General features: G+C 34.1%; 1 pseudogene; it reads left to right on the forward strand.

Moving 5' to 3' along the window:
- Window positions 1-267: 267 nt before the first annotated feature.
- Window positions 268-3,265, forward strand: LOC149547876 (putative F-box/LRR-repeat protein 8; annotated as a pseudogene).
- The last annotated feature ends 9,656 nt before the right edge of the window (window positions 3,266-12,921 follow it).

Raw genomic sequence — 12,921 nt, forward strand, 5'->3', positions numbered from 1 at the left:
TAATAGATTATATAGTGTGTTAATATATGATGAGATAAAGCTCTTGCATGTAAAAATAAGTAGGGAAGGAGAGGATACATAGTGCATAGAAGTTTGTAGGGGGAATTAATATTTAATGGTGTAAGGGTTTATTAAATGCAAATGGAAGGGACAATCACAGTCTATTAGAGATTCATTTTGAAAGGTTCAACTTTTTATTATTATTGGTGACTGTCACAATAATGTGAAGATAACTTAATCTATTTGTTCGTTGATGTTTGATATTGGATGAGGTAAGTTCATGCCATTGTTTTGGACCATGGTTTTTTTGTCATTACATTGTAGATGTCACTATTACAAAGGTCCCTATTTGTGATCAAAACAACACAATTACTTAATATATGCTCACCATTATTGATAGTGGGATTATTTTTTGTGTAAGGAGTAGATGGTGGACTCTAATGGTGGATTCTAACATCGTGAAAGGTATTAATGATTTGAAATTTTAAAGATTGACCTATTCTTAGAGAAAAAATGTCCTAAATATAGTGAAGTGAGCAACATTATGTTGGAAGTGTAAGTTCTTTGGTTATTCAATAGATGATTCTTGTAGTCCATTTGTGAGGAAAAGTTGTGAGCTATTGGTATTATGACAAAATGGTATTATTCAATCAAACACTCCAACCTTAATGACCTCTATCTCGAGTTATATATCAACCTAAGCACTGAATTCATTTGTGTCCTTAGAAACCTCTTCTACTTGTAAAGCAACAATAAGAATAACCAAATTTATGGCTGCATATGGACTAGAGGCTCCATCAAAAGAGGTCTGAGATTGACAGACCTTAAAAATATTTCTAGTAGCAAAGACATTCTCACTTTCCCTTTAAAATCTTAAGTTTCTTGCCCAGAAATACCACCCTTCTCATCTTTAGCATCAAAATCAACACCTCTTGTGAGTTGTGGTTGTGCTTCTCTCTTCTTTAAGTCTCACGCAACGTAAGAAAATCAAATTGAAGGGATACATTTAGATTACAGATAAGAGACTTACATGTGGTCCTCTAAATAAAATTTCATGTGGGTCCTATGGATTTGGAGCAAGGGGCTTGAATACAATACTTAAGAATTACAATGAGCTTGAAGATCTTACCATTAAACGACTTCGAAGGATAGATGGACAACTAGAAAGAATTGGACCAGGTTAAGGAAAGCTAAAGTGAGTGTGCCTTAAAGATCTTCATAATGGGCAACTATTTGCAGCATTGTTATTGAGATCCAAGCACATAAGGAAACTTATCTTGACATAAAATTATGGATATTGGGATCACATGATGGAGAATATGACTAGAAATTTACAAGAATTTACAAAACTACTAATTGAAAATATGCAGTTGGGAGACAAGGGATTGTTGGTTGTTTCAAGGTACTTGAAGCTGGAAGTATTTTATTTGAGCAATGTCTCTGATTGTACTGATGTGTGAATTTCTCTGGTTGCAAATGGATGCAGGAGTCTAAGAAAGGTGCACCTTGACAATTGCAAGTTTAGAATAATTACAGATGATGGTTTTCTTTACATTGCAACTAAATGCCCCGAGTTAGGAGATTGCTTTGATGGGTATTGATGCAACAATTGTGAGTTTAAATTCCTTGGCTTCCAATTGCCCGGTGCTGGAAAGAATAGCCCTCCACAATAGAGATGTTCTTGGAAACTTGGAGATATTTTTTAATGCACTTAAATTTATAGCATAAATGTTTTATCAATTTCAGATGATGGACTCGAGGCCATTGCCAATGTGTGCCCTGGTTTAGTGAAATTGAAGGTGAAAAGGTGCAAAGCAGTGACATCCAAAAGTGTATGTTGGCTTGAGACAAGTAGAGCCTCTCTTTATTTTGTTTCCACTAGATAGTGGCTCACAAACAACAATAGAGGATGAGCAAGGTAGGATTCTTAAGAATAAGTATGATAAAGTCATTATAGAATCAACTCATATATTGTGCAGAAGCAGAGTGTAATGGTCCCAAATAAATTTCCTTGGACTAGTCCTGAAAACTAGTAAATTGTGTATGAATTCATTTTAGAGTTGCAAAGAATTTTAAAGTCTGGTGCGTAACAAAGAATTACAGTAGAATAATTCTAAAACCACTTAATACCATACATCAGCATTCAATGAAGGTAAATAAGCTAATAGTTAAGTCTGCTAACAAGTAGAGCAAATCGAGTAAGCTATTGGTTACACAGAGATGGAACTTCATTCATTATTTCCATAATATCAAATATTATGAATAGTTTTAACATAATCTCAAAGAAAACATGCAATACTGAAAGAAAAATGATGATTTGGGTGGCAATAGAATCCCGTACTCACAGCCAACTATCCACCTATTCAGTCACTTCATGTGATGGTGAATGAACTGCACCAGTAGAGTATGCCACATACAACATCCTGCTTGTTGCAAAAGCTCCCTAGGAAAGGATCAACACATACCAATGGCTCTAGAGTTCCCATGAGATGGAAGTTACTGAGAAATCATGGTAATGTCCATGGAAAAAAAATTCACCCGTACTAAGATCAAACTGGTCTTTAGTCCTGTGAAAGTCATCAACGCTCACCAATTGATGTTATGCAACTCCTTGGTCTAGAGAAATCTGCTTGCATACCAATGTCCTTTCTTTGTCAAGAAATACCATCTGCAGCCTGTGTTTGAAAAAAAATCACCGTCAAACTATAACATAGCTAACGTGGTTGGGTTTGCATCCAAACATGGAGGTGAAGGGTTGATGTCCTTCAAAAAATACAAATCTTAGAGCATCCTCTCAATACATTGGAAGAGTGAATTTAGTGTTTGATCATTCATTCTCTTCTCCTCCCAGCCATAAATCAGGAAAAACTCAAAGATAAAGAGTGTTACATGCTCAAACATGTGCATGACCGTTACATGGAACAGCAGTGCACAAAGAATAGAAGGGGAGAGGAAACAAAAGTAACTGCTCAACTAAATTGGTCACACCACAAACACTCGGCAAAGATGATGATAGGAGGAGATGACATGGAGATGCGCACAAAAGGGTTCACACGAGCTGGCAAGAGACATGTCAACTAGCTCCACATCCCTTGCAAGGTCACCTTAGCCTATCATGACTCTCTTAATAGGCTAAGTTATAAAACATGAGACTTCAGCAGGGCAGGGGACATGACACAAAGCTCTATTTATGAAGACCAAATCGGGTATAGAACCTTCCAATTTTCTTCGAAGGTCTGTTTCTACTAGCAAATACCAGCTTTAAGTTGTGGGGTTTGATGGCGAAGAGAGTAAGCATTTTATAATTACTCAATCCCTTTAGTGAATATTTTATTTATAGGAATCTATAGAAGTAGCACTATAGCAAATATTGAGGAATCTTTTTATATATTCTTCTCATATCCTTTCCCCTTGTTTTATTATGAATAAATTCAGACTCGGACATGGATTTAAGGCTATAAAATTTATAATCTTTTTTTTTTCTTATGTCATACTGACATGTTTAAGAGTAACATGATATCATATTTAAATGCTAGAATCATGTAATGTGTTTCTAAATTTATCTTCATTGAATTACAGTAATGTATATTTGACTACCACTTTAAGTTATTAGTATGCTTTTTGAAAAAAAATCTCTGCTATGAGTTTGGTGCATCTTGTTTATTCCTACTAGAGAATTATGCTCTTTTAGGATTTATTTACATGCTTGGATGGTAGGAAATTGGAGAAAATCTACAAAGTTTGGGGAAGACAAAACACATAGATAGTTATTTGGTGCTTGCATTTTCCATTCACAAAATTTTACCAAAAATCAGATTTTAGTAGGGAGTGATTTCAAAACTACCATCACGATGTCAAAATTGTTGCAATTACAATATCATAGTAACATTTTTGTAACAAACACTAAAGAAAACTAGTATTTCACCTAGGTTAAGGAAATGGCACAAAAATAAGACACTTTTCCACAAGAGTTATAGAGATTTATGCTTCCTGCCACTTTTCCTTCCATTTAGTTTTTAGATTGTTAGTCACGAGGTGACTCAATGAACGATGGAAGTTCTCTAATTTATTGTTATTTTATCTCCCATTGAAAGATTGATACTAGTTGGTACCATTTTATGTCCCTTGAAGATTGGGCACAATTTTTTCACAAGGATAGTCAAGGCTAAGAATAACAAGGTAGACACCAAGGGAATGGTAAAAGGCCAAAAATGATGGCACAATGACGATTTGAAGTTGCTAACAGGGTTAGGGATATCTAGGCTTGAGGAATCTGAAGATGAGAACAACATAAGAATGAAGAATCATGTGGAAACTATTCCAAGTATGTGTATGGGGATAGCCTATACTAGTACGAAGGTATTGATTTGGTTTTTGATACTAAGTATGATTGTGTTGCAGGTGTATCTTCATGTGGTGCAAATTTCTAGCATGGTGGGCTTCAAAAGGTTGTTTCAAGGTCACATAGTGGTGGGGGTGTGTTACTTCTTTTTCTTTATAATGATTTGGTCATTAAATCCAAAGCAAACAAGGAACAAATGAAGGTGTATAGAAAGGTATAGGGTATACACTTCCAAAAGGTATTTGAGAACATGACTAATTAGTGTGGACAACAAGATATTATGATACAATTGTGTTTAGATGATATTATAATACAATTGTTTTCTCCTTTTGTGTGTTAGAGATCCTTTAATATTGATATATTCAAATGGATTTTTTTTTGAACATATTTTGGATGACATTATGAAACAATTTTCCTTTTCTTTATGTGCACTAAGGATCTTGGGTATATCAGAACTAATTCAAATGATGAACATAATGTCAAAGCTATAGATGTAAGCAACTCATCTCATTTTATTACTGAAAAAATTCCTTCGTAGCATTAAAATCATGAATATTTATAAAATGCAATTGAATCAAGAATTGTATGTGTATTATTTGATTGGTTTTGTGTTATGTTTAAATAGTTAAATTAGGTTTTCATTCTACTTTAATTATCCTTGTTAGTGATTGGAACTTGTTTGCCAATGTGATTGATGCATATACTATGGATGGTATTGTTAGCATCATTAACAAAGGGTATTGGCTATGCATTTTTCTTGTATGATTTTAAGTGTTTTAGACTATAGGGTTATAGATAGTAGGCATTACTTTTCAATATCTTGTGCCATAATCTTGTACAGTTGATTTATAAGAGATTAAAATGTCAGTCCTTAGTGTTTCTGCTACTATATATGTTTTGAATAAAATGCGCTGAAATTATTAGGAGATGCCAAGAATATCTCATAAGTTTTTATTTCATCAGTAAATAAACATATAACTAAGTGGAAAATAAGTCTCATGCAAATGATTTAAAGCACACAACTTAGTAACTTCTTTTTTTCTTATTTTGATTAATCTTTTTTCGGATTCAGTTGTCTTTTTAATCAAAAGAGTTTTCAGATATGACTTTTCAAGTGTTTTCTTGAGATTTTTGACTGGTACTCATGGGGTAGGAATCTTTGTTGAATCCCAAGGCAAACAATCCTGCTCTATTGGTAGGGCGTTGGTCATAACTGTGCCCGACTTGCAAGGTGCTTCATTTTATATCATTTCATATAGATTGCTATATAGGTTTAAGTTCGTTAAAAGTTGTGGGTTCCTATATCTTTAAGTTAATTATGTGTTTATTATTTATTTATTTTGTTTTCTATTCTCATTAATAACTTTATTTTCCAATGTTTAGATAGTCAAACCTTTGTGTTCTAAGCATTTCTCTATTTGCAACCATTGTGTTGAGCAATTTGATCATCATTGCCCTTGGATATCCAATTGTATTGGTAAGGTGAGATTCATCTAATTTTGACATTTGCAAATCACTATCACCTTTGGAACTTAGTATAATGTTTCATGTATCAGAGATTTATCTTTAAACAAGAACTAATATTTGAGTTGGTTATTGTACTAATGGTTGCAGAAGAATAACTGGGATCTTTTCTTGTTTTTATTTATGGAAAATTCTACAATGCTAATTAGTGGCATTGTTACTTTTTAGTGTATGTCTTCTTCACTACCAAATAAAATCAATACCGATTTACTGATGTTTTAGATGATTTTTAATTATAATGTTTATTTGGAAACACAAGACTAGTGATAGATCAAGGTTCTCCTTCCTCCTTTAGGCCATGGATGAACAATTTAGTAACTCAACATCGTGGCACATTAACATTTTTAATCATGGACTTTCTACTTGTGTTTGGTGTTGCAATGTTGACTGGCATACATGCATCATAAGTAAGTAGTTATTAATAGAAGAAATAAATTAAATTTGGAAACTTTAAATTGAGGTGATTTGATCATATTAACCTGCTTAAATTGAGCAACCACGTCTCTTGTACTAGAAAGATGAATTGACAATTTGAAGTCTCTTGAACATTGTCCTAATAAATATTGAAACTTGATAAACAATATTTTCTTTGTTATTTAACATTAGTTTGGAGTTAATTCCAAGGTCAAGTGATTGAGATTCACATTTTACTGTTTGTCTATGAGAGGATCCCATTATGAAAAGGGACAATTTCTATAAACCAAAGGACAACTTGTATCATGCCTCATGGAAAATGTAAGCCATTGAAGTTCCATCTAGAAGATAGTCATAGGACTAAAACATTAAAATAAAAGCTATAGCTTTCTTGAGAAAAAGAAAACAACAAAGTATGAGTATATACAAAAGGCACATGAATACTATATAATTGAAAGTAAATAATGGAACACATGAATATATACAACATGCAAAGCTGACATTAATATATATTATAATAAATGGAACTATAGCCCCAAAAGTACATGGCCATGCTTTCTATTTTTTATAATGCATTTCTTTAGTACTAGTAGTGGTTAGTACATTATAGTCTTATACGATTGAATTAAATGTGATTTGCAGAGACTTTAAAATATTATGGTTATTCTTGTGTAGAGTATTACTCTCAAAAATCTGTGATACAGACTCAAGGGTATAGTATTATGTTAAATTTGAATATATTCATGCCACATTTCTTTTGGAAAAAAATGAGTGTTGTATACATATTTCCTAGATAACCACTGATCTATGGCATCTAAATGTTATTTTCTATAATACCATGCAGGTTGCATTGGTAACAGAGCCTAAGGAAAAAGAAATATCTACAAAACATAGCTCCTATCTCAAGCATTAGAAGCCTAGCCTACTGCTAATATAAATTAAAATTATTTTGAAATATTACGCAGTAGCTTACAACCTTTGGGGCAAAGAAAAGATCCCTCAATAACTTTAGCATAGGGTCTTGATTTCATGAAGAAGGTGTTATAAAAGAAACCACATTTATTCATTCGAAACAATGTGTCGTGGATAAATCAACTATATGCAAACAAATCAAATATTTTGAAACTACATACTTTCTACACATTAAACTTCAATTTTGAACATTATTTACTTATAGTTATCTTTTACTATTGTTTTGCAATTACTCAATCCTTGTTTTAACAACAAGCTTTTGGGTATAGGGAAGTCATTTTGCACACTACTAAAAAATTTGTTTGATGCATTTCCCTTAGATGCCATGAATACAACATAGAATATAAAGATGTCATTTCAAGGTTGAAGAATTGATAGAGAAGCATCTTTCAACAGCTGCTGCACCTCAAATATCACTTGAGTAAGCTCAACTAATTCAATCATAAGTTTTAAATTTTCTATTGTAAAGACACTTGCTGAGGGGCATAATTTTTTTATATCCCTATAATGCCTTTAGTTCATGTTCTTCAATACTTCATAAGGGAGATGGGAGCAATTACTGACATTATTGTAAAACAAGTATACTTACTCTTTCTTTAATGTTTTTAGTTTTATGAGTTGGCCTAAGTCATGCATCTTATGGCTCTTATGAAGTGGCCTAAGTGATGAAACATCATCTATTTTGAATTTTCCTATATAATTATTTATTATTTTAATGTTCTTGATACATTTTCACTTACATCCTTTTGGCTACTATTACTTCTAAAAATAAACTTATAATCTATTTTTTTCATCTATTCTTGCCTTAAAACATAAGCATTTATTTTGTGTAACTACATGGTCAGAGGGTGGATGTAGAATCTGTAGTTACAATTGCATGTTTGATGCATGACCTTGGTGATGTTACATCAAAATTTACGGTAATACTTAAAATAATAAGTGAAAGAGCGATGTTTGTACCTAAATGCAAGTACTTAACTATGAAGAATTGCAAGCTAAATGATCTGAGAAAGACATAGATTCTAGTGTACTCCTTACAATACTTGATATAATGAGATATTGGATTGAAAATGACTTCCAAGTCATCTAGCTCTCAAATTCCTAATGCTATACATAACCTATTATAACTAAATATGCTACTAAATGTACTCATACAATGTTATAAAATTGTAGTATTATTCTTCAAAGTGTATTAGCTCAATGGAAGAGCACCTAGTTTTAAAGTAGGAGGATGGGGGTTTCGAGTCCATCATGCCCTATTATAACTAAATGTACTACTAAATATGCTACTAAATATATTAATTATGTGACCAAATAGATTACTACATATAACACTAAATATATGACTAAATCAACTTTCAAATTTACAACTAAATATGTAATTAAATATACTATTAATTATATGACTGAATGTGTGCCTAAACCAATTATCGAATATCAGTGACCAAAATCAGTCAAGACTAATAGTAGTTAATATCCAGTCATTTATAACACTACTAAATATACTACTACATGATTTTAGTCATTGATTATGATTTGTGACTAAAATGTACTACTAAATATACTCCTAAATTTAGTAGTATATTTTAGTCACAGATCAAAATCAATGGCTAAAATTGCTTAGTAGTATATTTAGTAGTGCTATAAATGACTGGATATTTAAATACTATCAGTCACTTGACTGATTTTAGTCATATATGAACAATTTGTGGTGGTTTTGTTAGTCACATATTGTTATTTTTGTACTAGTGTAGAATACAAAAATGAATATCTAAAAGGGTGGGGGGGGGGGGGGGGGGGAGAGAGAGAGAGAGAGGAATATTTAATAGAATTAGTGACTTTAATTAGTGTGATCTATGCCATAAATAAAATATTTTTCTTAAAGACTTAAACTGTAGCCTGAGAAGTTACCATAATTTAACACATGATTTTCTTATAACACATAATGATATATATGATCAAATATCTTTGGGGGAATCAATACATGAAGAACATCTTAATAAGCTCCAAAATCTAGAGAGTGAAAATGTCCTAAAAAGATAATGTAAGAAGGGTAGATGTAAGGACAATAGAATGAAGGACAAAAAATTAGATGATAGAAACCATAAGAAGATACAAAACTCAGAAATAGATTAGATATTCAGGAAGAATGTGGGGCATATACATCGGATTAGGTATATTATTCCTCAAAATTATGCAAAGAATCACCAAACTAATGCTCGAACAAAATTTTATCTAACATAGGGTGATAAAAAAGTAATGAGATCAGATTAAGACAAGTACAAAGAAGGGAAAACACAAACAATAGTGAAAAATGATTTGAAGGAGAGTGCCCAATGGATGGGTTGGGAAATTACTCAATAGACCATAATCTAGAATTTTGGGAAATAATCTCATTAACAAAGGATCATAAAGAAGACCAGAGATTAGAAATTCACAAAGAAAGTCTCATTCAAACACTTAATCTCCCTAACCCCATGGGATCATTGGGGAAATATCACCATCCAAAAAAGAGCTAGGAAAAGAACATTAAAATTATGACAAACATTAGACAATAGAAAAGACCCCTTTGAAGATATGGATTTAGAATCTAATCATAGAAGGGAAGATAAGAATAACAATGGGGACCTTTATATACTAGTGGAAGTAGAGTCTATTATAAATAAAATAAGATCAATAGAAATAGAAGATCAAGAAAATACCAAAGAAGCAATATGTGAAAAAGGATATAAGATGGAAAATAGTCAAACTTGGGAAGAATTTGGGGTTTTAGATACTTGTTGTGGTCTCCACAACACACACCCCATTCCTTACTAGGAATGGGGACCCCCTACTTTTTTTCGACTCTCAAACTCATAGTTCGGGAGTCGGGAGAAGAAAACTCGGTTAAATAAGTTAGAATTTTAAAGTCAAAAGGTCGAAAAAAAATTAAAAAAATTGAAAACGACAAAAAAAAAAAAAAAAAAAAAAAAATCGTGCACGTGCGCTTTTGCAAAGGCAAAGAAGGAAGGGAGGTTATAAAACCCCCCTTCCCCCTTTTTTTTTACTTCATTTTTTGAAGAAGAAGAGCTGAGAGGGAAAGATATGGAAACCTTGCCCCACTCTACCTCCATGCAGCCCTAGCGCTCGCTCGTGCACGCGACCAAAAGAGGAAGCGCACACACGCCACCACGACGCGGTGCTACACGTGCCCTCTGGGCCGCCACCACCGTGCCCTTTTGGGGCACGCTACGTGTGTGGCCGTTGTTGCGCCCTCTTGAGCGTGCGCGCACTATTGCCGCACCGCCACGCCTTTTGGGCCACCGCCGCCACGTCTTAAACCCCCATTTAAAAAAAAAATTAATTAATTTTTTTTTTTATAGTAAAGTAAAAAAAAATTTAAAAAAATTAAATAAGTTTTAGGAGATTATTTTTTTTAACGTTTTATATATATATATCCAATAATTAATAATTCTTTTTCTCTTTGTGATGTGGAGGTAATATAATCAAATGGTGTCCACATCCGGATCAACAACAAAACCAGTTGTGTACAAGTTCCAAGGCGTAACCTTGAAATCACGGTTGCACGATGAATACTCTAAGATCAAAGACACAGAACTTGGACACATGGACTTGGGAGAGTTTTTGAGGGTTTGTAACAACCTAATTGAAAGATCTTCTTTGAGATCTTCCTTAATCCGTTCTGGATTGGTAAATGCAGCATCATATCCTGGGATCGTTCAGTCAGCTAAATTGATTATGACCCTATCTCAACATTTTGTTCCTGAGGAAAGGGTGGTAAAGAGCGTCACTGGGGAAGTGCTCTTAGATCTATGACCTGATAATATCGAGAGGGTTTGTCACCTACCTAGAGCTGATTAGTTTATCAGGCTTTCATATGAAGCAGTTGAGAGGTGGCATAAGGATCATTACTAGGAGGCCATCGACATCATATATTCCTCATACTTCATTGAGAATCGATCTCGGGGGAAGACAATTAGTAAAGTAGATATGACTCAAGGATACATGAAGGATGACATTGGATATTCAATCATTCTCATGAGCAGAGTTATGGGATTGCCTATAGGGGGTCATCTTGCTCCATTCATGGTTAACTTAGTGAGAACTTATGTAACCAATTGTGAATAGTAAAGGATAAAAAAAAGTTCTATATGACTTCTTATGTGGTATATCTACTTGCAACAAGAGCCACCGACTATCTCGGGTTGTACAAGAAGGGTAGTATGCAGGATCCTAATGCATGGTCGTATATATTTTATCCTTAGCTAGTTAAGAAGAAGCTCTCACCACAAAGCAAGGAGTACAAGATTGTGAATGATACCTTCATCTTTGCCATCATTCAATTCATCAAAGGGGATTATGGGAAGAGATTGTCTGATGAGGCCAAGGCACAGATCACAGCTCTTAGTGCATATTTCATCCAGTTTCGAACATTCACATACATTTAGGTTGGTGGTGCATCCATCGATCCAAAGAAGTTCACAAGATACCCAAGTAACAAGTTGGTTCTAATGGAAATTTCTCAGCAGATTGAGTCAGCTTATGAGAAAATCAAGAAACAACGAAGGCCTTGTTGGGATTGGCCTTTTGTAATAGGAGCATACCAAGTAAAGAGAAAGCAGGATATCCTGACTTTCGAGTGGGAATGGGAGAATTATCCTCTTGAAGAATATAACTCTCCCCAGCCATTCTTTGACAATGTTTGTAAAGTGGAAAATCTGGCAGGAAAAGAGTTCTACCATGAGGATGCCATTGAAGATCATTGGATGAATGCCACAAATGACTATGATGTTCCTATCAGGGACTATTGTAGAATGACTTTGTATTTAGCATAGAAGGCTCTCCATTTGACTGTCCCAGATGAGATAAGGCTACAAGATTTGTAGGAGCTACTGGATCCCTTATTCAATATAGATACAGTTGGTGAAAGACCCATCCTAAATGTAGAAATTGATAGAGAGGAAGGAGATGATATTAATCATTGAGCAAGACATGTCATCAGAATGACAAAGAGTTGGATCAAGAAACCCTTTCCACTTAATCCAATTCTAGATACAGTGATATTCCATGCACATGCTCACCAGAAAGGATAAAGGGGAGGAAAGTCACAGTTCCTATCTTTATGCTCTAGTCTCCTTTCAAGACAGAAACAGTCTACTAGCTTGATCGTCCAGTGGGATACTACCATCCTTCAAAGAAGAAGAAAGAAAAGAGGAAGAGAGCCTCTCCTTAGAGGATCCAGATAGAGCATGTTGAAGAATAGGCCCCTTCGCAGCAACACGAATCTACTCCCCAGGACCCCCGAGACCTTGGAATTTCTCATATCCAAGTTGATTTTCCATTGCCTCCTATTTTGTCAAACCAACAAGAAGAAGGAGAGATTCTAGAGATGTCCATTCCTCTGATGCATGAAGCGCCTGCTTCTCCTATGGTTCCACAGAAGCAAAAGAGGGTCAAGGTTAGAATGAACAAGAGGCAAAGAGTTCGTAAAAGATTAGTGCTGAATCCATTTGTTCGTGAAATCATTCTCGAGGGATGAGGATGAAATAGAGTCAGATGAGGAGGAAGAGCAAGTGCCTCTACAAAGGAAAACTTGACTGGCCAAAGCCACAGAATTGGAAAGAAAGAAGAATGTCACAAATACCTCACCACCCACCCAAGCTAAAACG

This window comes from Cupressus sempervirens, chromosome 7 (assembly GCF_028749045.1).
Source record: "Cupressus sempervirens isolate cs-2001-9-10 chromosome 7, ASM2874904v1, whole genome shotgun sequence".
Classification (NCBI taxonomy): Eukaryota; Viridiplantae; Streptophyta; class Pinopsida; order Cupressales; family Cupressaceae; genus Cupressus; species Cupressus sempervirens.